The sequence below is a fragment of the Lontra canadensis genome, unplaced genomic scaffold (genome assembly GCF_010015895.1).
Source record: "Lontra canadensis isolate GAN:19392208 unplaced genomic scaffold, GSC_riverotter_1.0 scaffold57, whole genome shotgun sequence".
Taxonomy (NCBI): Eukaryota; Metazoa; Chordata; class Mammalia; order Carnivora; family Mustelidae; genus Lontra; species Lontra canadensis.
Genome location: NW_022631051.1, coordinates 11,173,498 through 11,181,653, shown reverse-complemented (window position 1 = coordinate 11,181,653; position 8,156 = coordinate 11,173,498).

Genomic DNA, 8,156 nt, shown 5'->3' with positions numbered 1-8,156 from the left:
CAACTGGAAGACAATGCAGCAGAACTCAGTCAATCAGAGCAGCAAAAAGAAAAAAGTAAAGACAGATAAGGAGTTATGGATAACATCTAAAGGACTAACATTTGCATTGTAGGACTCCCAGAAGGAGTCAAGAAGAGAAAGGGGCAGAAATATTTTTTGAAGAAATAATAGCTGAAAACTTCCCTTACCCAGGAAAGTAACCAGACATCCAGATCCAAGAAGTCCCAAGAATTCCATATATAATAAACTCAAGGGGACCCACACCAAGACACATTATAATTAAAATGTCAAAATTAAAGAAAAAATGTTAAAAGCAGCAAGAGAAAAACAACTTGTTTTGTACAAGGGAAACCCCATTAGACTATCAGCAGATTTTACAAAAGAAGCTTTGCAGGCCTGGGTACCTGGGTGGCTCAGTTGGATAAGCATCTGCCTTCAGCTCAGGTCATGATCCCAGGACGCTGAAACTGAGCCCCTTGTGGGGCTCTCTGCTCAGCAGGGAGCCTGCTTCTCCCTCTCCCTCTGCCCCTCCTTCCCCCCATGCTCCCTCTCTCTCTCTCTCTCAAATATATAAAAACTTTTTTAAAAAAAAGCAGCAGCAGTAGCTTTGCAGGCCAGAAAGAACTGGCATGATATGTTCAAGGAAAGGGGGAAAAAAAAAACAACTTCCAGAAAACAGCGCTCTACCCAGCACAGTTATTCAGAATTGAAGGAGGGATGAAGAGTTTTCCTGACAAGCAGAAGCTAAAGCACAAGCATCACCACTAAAAAGGGCCTTATAAGGAATGTTAAGATGAAAAGAAAAGACCCTAATTAATAACAAGAAAACATGAAAGAAGAAATCTCACTGGAAAGGTAAATATATATAGTAAAGCACTTATGAAGGCTAAAACAGGAAAGTATTAAAAATTACTATGATGACATAATTGGTTAAGGGATATACAAGACAAAAAGACGTCAAATGTGGGTTGCCTGGATGGCTGGGTTGGTTGACTGTCCAGCTCTTGATTTCGGCTCAGGGAATGATCTCAGGGTTGTGAGATCGAGCCCCATGTCGGGATCCAAGGGTGGACCCTGCTTTGGGTTCTCTTTCTCCCTCTTCTTTTTCCCCTCCCCCTCTAAAAGAATAAATTTAAGAAAAAAAGTAAAATATGACATCAAAAACATAAAACACGGGGGTGCCTAGCTGGCTCAGTTGGCTCTTAATCTTAGGTTGAGAGTTCAAACCCCATATTGCATGTAGAGACTACTTAAATAAGTAATATAAATATAAATTTTTTAAAAATTGGAAAAATGGGGACAATTAATCACATTGTCACTCTGACAGTATCAGAAAAGAAAACTTTAACCCCCCCACACACACACAATATGTTGCTTACAAGAAGGAAAGGCAAAGTCATCTGTAAATCTAGATTATATTCAGCTATACCAACACTGAAGTCCTTCTGGGCAAAGGAAGGACATGGATAAGATGTTTCCGACCAAAACAAACCAAACCAAAAAACCAATGATATTGAGTGATTTTCCTTGATGATTATCAATGGGATGAGAGATGTTACCAACAGTGCTCAGTTGCTGTTGTTTGAGGTGTCAATGCCAAGTTTGAAGTCACTGAAAAATAAGGCTCTTTGAGGAATCTTCATGGAACAACAACAGGCAAGAATATCTTTGAAAAAATTGAGAAAACACTAATAAGATATAACCTGAAGGGGAATCTGCTAAGATGTGTTAATTGATGGAGGTAAAACTTGATGAAGCAGAAGGCTTAGTTGGATAAATTTATAAAGGTCTAGAAGAGATAAGAACTTTAGAGCCTATGGTTCTTCACTGGACTCAAATTACTCATCAGGAACTAATTTGCAGAAAATATTTGAATCTATCATAATTTATTGAACTAGAATTATCAACACTGAACTTCATTTGCTATTGTATTTATCCATCATCAGGTCTATGAAGTTTTGTCAGAGATAGAAGCTGAATATTGTGACTTGCTCTACTCTATAGCATTTTGATGGTTTAGCAGTGATAAAATTTTATTGCAGTTTTTTCCCCCCAGCTCAGAGCTAAGATTGACATTTTTCAGAACAGAGAAATATTCCAAACCATCATTACTGAATAACTGGAAATTGGCTTTTGCTACAGGCTTGATTTTGTTTGTCAATGAATTCAAGCTAAAATTACAGAGCAGAAGAGTGCTCATATGTGAAGTGTATACAGTAGCAATCATTTTGCCAATAATGTTTTGAATCACAAAGAATGTGAAACAGCTTTATACACTTCCTGTAATGTCAAAAATTAAAACAAGAAGCAATATATCCAGACCTTGATGTCAAGTGCAATGGAAATTTCCATATTTCAAAACCCACTTAATTGTGCAACTGAGGAGCTTCCACCTAACCTTCAAATGCAAATGACTAATCTGCAATGTAATAATAGCCTAAAAGGCAAACATTGGGAGAAAAATCTAACAGAATTCTGTACATGCCTTTCAACAATAAATATGCTCAACTAAAATCATGCTCATGGACTGAGAAGCAATATGAGCTGTACCATCTGGATGGAGACATTTTCAAAGATGATATATGTAAAGTTTCATTACAGATCGGCATTAATAGCTCAATATCTGATCATACGGAACACCAACCTTGAACCCAATTAAGCAAAATGTCATCCCAAAGAATTCCATTCTTCTCATTCACATACATGGATGATAAGAAAGTTAAACTCAATTACTGTTATTTTTTAAAAGATTTTATTTATTTGCTAGAGATCACAGGCAGGCAGAGAGAGAGAGAGAGAGAGAGGGAAGCAGGCTCCCTGCTGAGCAGAGAGCCAGATGTGGGGCTGGATCCCAGGACCCTGGGATCATGACCTGAGCCAAAGGCAGAGGCTTTAACCCACTGAGCCGCTCAGGTCCCCCCTCAATTACTATTATATTTTGAATTTAACACATTTGTAGGAATTTTTTCTCTTGTTATACGAGTACCTACATAAATAATACTATTGATTTTTCTCTTGGCCTGCAAAGCCTAAAATATTACTATCTGGCCCTTTACAGAAAAATATGGTACCCGCCCCCAACTCCCCATGCCATAGAGTTGAATGGAACTGATTTCTCTGAACTAAGCTAAGTCCTCTCGTGGAAGGATCATCCTGCTCAGAATATTACTAATGACATTCCAGAGTGCTCTAAAATCCAGGGGAAACAAGAAAATATGCCATCCAGCCCACAAGTAACTAAATGATAAGAAAGTGAACTTCATATAAAAGAGACAACAGAGCAATTACAACTACATTAGAAAATGGCAAGGAGAACATGACCACACTTTAAAACACTACAATAGGGACACCTGTCTGGCTCAGTCAGAAGAACATGTGACTTGGTATCTCGGGGTCATGAGTTTGAGCTCCATGTTGGGTGTAGAGATTACTAAAAAAAATAAAAATACAACTTAAAAAAAAAAATCACTAGAATAAAGTGGGACAATGCTTTCTGTAGTGGCCAGTAGAGTTTCTGGATGTGGCAGCTAAGCCTAGTTCAGAGAGATCACTCTTGGAAAGAAGTGATGATTAAGTTGATATTTTAAATAGCTTGGTATAGAAAATTATAATGGGGATATGAACATTATTAGTATTGTAGTAGCAAAGTAATAGGAGGGAGAAATCATCAATGAGCGTTTTTGTTTTAGGGAGGTAAACTTAGAAATACCTGTAAAGGGGCACCTGGGTGGCTCAGTGGGTTAAGCCTCTGCCTTCGGCTCAGGTCATGATCTCAGGGTCCTAGGGTTGAGTCACGAATCGGGCTCTCTGCTCAGCAGGGAGCCTACTTCCTTCTCTCTCTCTCTGCCTGCCTCTCTGCCTACTTGTGATCTCTCTCCGTCAAATAAATAAATAAAACCTTAAAAAAATACATGTAAAACAAGGGAGAAGAGTGACTGAGAAAAATTGGTAACAGAGAAAATTTATTGCATAGGAAGAAAAGACCTTAAAAAAAAAAAGGTTAATAAATCCAGTAGAAACTCAACAGGTGGGATGCCTGGGTGGCTCAGTCGGTTGAGCAGCTGCCTTTGGCTCAGGTCATGATCCCCAGGGTCTAGGGATCAAGTCCCCACATCTGGCTCCTTGCTCAGCAGGGAGCCTACTTCTCCCTCTGCCTGCCACTCTCCCTGCTTGTGTACGCATGCTCTCTCTAACAAATAAATAAATAAAATCTTAAAAAAAAAAAAAAAGGAAACTCAGCAGGTCAACCAGTCCTTGTAGAGAAAGCATCTGAGAACTGCTAACCTTATGAAGTCAATGAAGTAAATTTATCAAGTATCTACACCTACATGGTCATGTCTCTTCTACTCTCAGAATTATTGCTGGCAAAGAATCAAGGGCAGGACAAAGGGACAGACACTTGTTCTCATGAACTTGGTAAGGCAACAACATAGGAACACTGCCTGGCCTTAACCATCATCAGAGGGATTAGACCTGCCCAGACATAGCAGAACAAAGTCAACAGTAGGTCCTGAGGTTGTGCCTCTCTACAGAGGAAGCCTTAGGGAATCTGAACAAGGTGCTTGAAAAGCCTTGTCAGTCCTTTGAGTCTAGATTGTCATTTTCTTAGAAGAAAAATATGCCATCTGGAAATCCTTGGAATGAGCAAGCTCAGGCAGAATTACAAATCTTTGTTACAGCCCCCCCCTTTTTTAAATGCTTCCTTGTTTTTGTTTTTTTAAGATTTTATTTATTTGAGAGAGAGAGAACAGGAGTTGGGGAGGGGGTGCAGAGGGAGAGGAAGAAGAAGACACCCCGCTAAGCAGGGAGCAGGAAGTCAGGCCCTATCCCGGGACCCTGAGATTACCACCTGAGCTGAAGGCAGACGCTTATCCAACTGAGCCACCCAGGTGCCCCTAAATGCTTCCTTGTTGCTTCTCCATTCATTTCCATTTTGCTTTATCTTAGCATCTAGAAATGTTTTTTGGATTTTTTTTAACTTGTCTCAGCTGTGCTAAGAGCAAAGAAAAATACTTAAAAAAATTTATTGTGAAAAATTCCAAACATATACAAAAGTAGAATACTATCTTAGCCCTCTCCATCCTGCCCCAAACACACATCAAGTCACCTAGCTTCAACAATTACCAACACAGGGACATTCTTGTTTCTACCTTTATCCAGTCCATTCCGCAGTGGACTTTCTGAAGCTAAAGGAGAGAATCTGATCCATCTGTAAGAGAAAATTTTCAAGAAGGGATCATGGCACTTTGGCAGTAGAATGATGGTGGTATCTGAAATCCAAACTGGGGACAAATCCAACCACCCTTCTGAATTCTGAGACTGATACTCCTTCCTAGTACTGAACTTTACTTTGGGAAGACTTCAGTTTCCTGATAGGTGAAATAAAGAAAATGGACTGAATTATAGGCAGTTGTGTGACAGTAGAGCGAGACTTTGAGTCAGAAGACCTGCCTTAAGAGTGCCAGCTCTTGGGGGCACCTGGTTGGCTCAGTGGGTTAAAGCCTCTGCCTTCAGCTCAGGTCATGATCCCAGGGTCCTCAGGGTCTTGGGATCGAGCCTCACATGGGGCTCAGCAGGGAGCTTGCTTCCTCCTCTCTCTCTGCCTGCCTCTCTGCCTACTTGTGATCTCTGTCAAATAAATAAAATCTTTAAAAAAAAAAAAAGAGTGCCAGCTCTGCCCCCTGCAAATTACATAATTTATAATAGTTTATGGCTGTAAGTCACTTAACCTCTCTGAGCTTCTGGAACACTTATAAAAAAGGACTTCATGGGACGTTGGTTGGAGTAAGTAAAATAATGTATTATGTGAACTTTAGTGAATTGGAAAGCACTATATAAATTAGGTATTATTGAGTTCTTCAGTTAAGTAAAAGATGCCTCAGATTTGACCCTGCAAATTAGAAAAATACTGACACAACTGACAGGAAAGGAGAAGCTTGACAGGCGCAATTTAATCCAAATGGAAACTTGTCTTGAACACAGGGGTTGATACAGAGCTAAACATCAGGTCCAAATAATTTTGAAATACAGTTATTATGTTAATTAACAGGAAATAGAAACACGCTCTCTTTACCTTCACTACAATCAATCTTCATTTTTCCCTGGCTTCTCATCCTTATCCACCTACATTCAAACACTATTTATTAAGCATATAATATGTGCTGGGCACTGTGTTAGGCACTGGGAATACAAAAAGTAATAGTAAAGTAGGCAGGCCTCCAGATGCTCGAATTAGGGAGAGAGAGAAGCTTATAAGCAATCACAATGGAATGCGGTAAGAACTTAAGCTGTGACCACAGTGGTTTGCACAGAAATCATAGGGGGTGGTCAGATTTTGTTCTACTTTTAGAATATCTGTGTTTCAGAGTCACCAATAGGTGACTCCTAAAGCTTTCATGATTAGCCTATCAAAGGAGAAGCTGTAGAGAGATTAAGGGATGAGCTTCTACACAGAAAGGCTGGAGAGAAAGGTGCTATCAAAAAGACCAAGAGGGGTGCCTGGGTGGCTCAGTTGGTTAAGCCGCTGCCTTCGGCTCAGGTCATGATCCCAGGGTCCTGGAATCAAGCCCCGCATCGGGCTCTCTGCTCAGCAGGGAGCCCGCTTCTCCTCTCCCCGCCTCTCTGCCTACTTGTGATCTCTGTCAAATAAATAAACAAAATCTAAAAAAAAAAAAAAAAAAGATCAAGAAAGGGACCCTTGGGTGGCTCAGTCTGTTAAGCATCTGCCTTTGGCTCAGTTCATGATCCCAGGGTCCAGAAATCGAGTCCCGTTATCAGGCTTCCTGCTCAGCCTGCTTCTCCTTCTGCCTGCTCCACCTGTAGCTCTGTTTGTGCTCTCTGTCCGACAAATAAATAAATAAATAAATAAAACAAACAAACAAAAACTAAAAAACAAAAAAACAAGAAGGTGTATTTAGAGAGGTAGAAGAAATTATGTTAGTGAGCCAGAAGCTTAAAATAAAAATAAAAATAAAATAAGCTTCCTGGGGCTTCCTGGATGGCGCAGTTAAGCACCTGCTTAAGATCATCACTCAGGTCATGATCTCAGGGTCCTGGGATGAACCTGCATGGAGCTCAGCAACATGTCTGCTTCTTCCTCTCCCTCTGCCCATGCCCCCTGCTCATTTCACACTCTCTCTTATAAATAAATAAAATCTTTTTTTATTTAAAAAAAGATTTTATTCATTTTAGAGAGAGCAATTAAAAAAATCTCATATGATGCTTAATAATGTCAAGCACTTTTTTTTTTAAGATTTTATTTATTTGAGAGACGGGGGGGGGGTATCAGGCACTATTCCAAGCATTTTACGTGTATTAGCTTGTTTAATATATGAGCCATGGAATGATTAAGTAACTGGCTCAGGGTAACCCAGGTAGTCAGCTGGGAGCAGGATTTGAATCAGCTTCAAATTTTGAGTTGTTCAAATTATACCTCAGAATAATACAACATGACAGTATAGGGGTGGGGGATGAAAATCTACTTATGAGTCACAAAAGACACTAAACCTTAACACTTCTCCTTTAGCTTACGGTAAGATGTATATCACCCACCAACCTAGAATCTAGTATATGTCCAACGTGAGGGATGCAAACGGCCAAAATGAAATTCCATTGACAAATGAATCTAAGTATAGGTTTGTACTGCCTGCGTCTCCCTTCTTGGACATGCTTTCCTGTCTCTACAGTTCCAAGGGTGGTGCTACCAATAACTGGGCACCAATAGCCTGGTGTTTTTTCTCAATAGTCAATCATTCAACAAATATTTCAGCATCAGGTCAGGTCCAGACGCTGTGCTAGGCCCAGAAGTGAACAAGACAGACAAGATCCCAGCTCTCTGGTAACTTCATTCTAGTGCGGGGTGCAGGGCGGGGAGACAGGTTACACGGACCTGGCGGGAACAGGGTCAGCCAGGGGGAATGCGAGATTAACTAGAGAAACAGCAGAATCCGGGGCCTACTAGGTCTTCAGGCCACGCCCGGAGGAGTCTGCATTTTACTTATCACTTAAGAGCTAATGATAGCTAGATTGCACCAGCCGGTAGACTTCCTAGATCATTTAATCCTTTCGATCCAACCTTCACAAACCACCATTTGTGCTTGTCGAGTCTCCTGGCCACTCTGGGTCCTTTGGCCTACAACAGGCTACCTCGGGTCTAG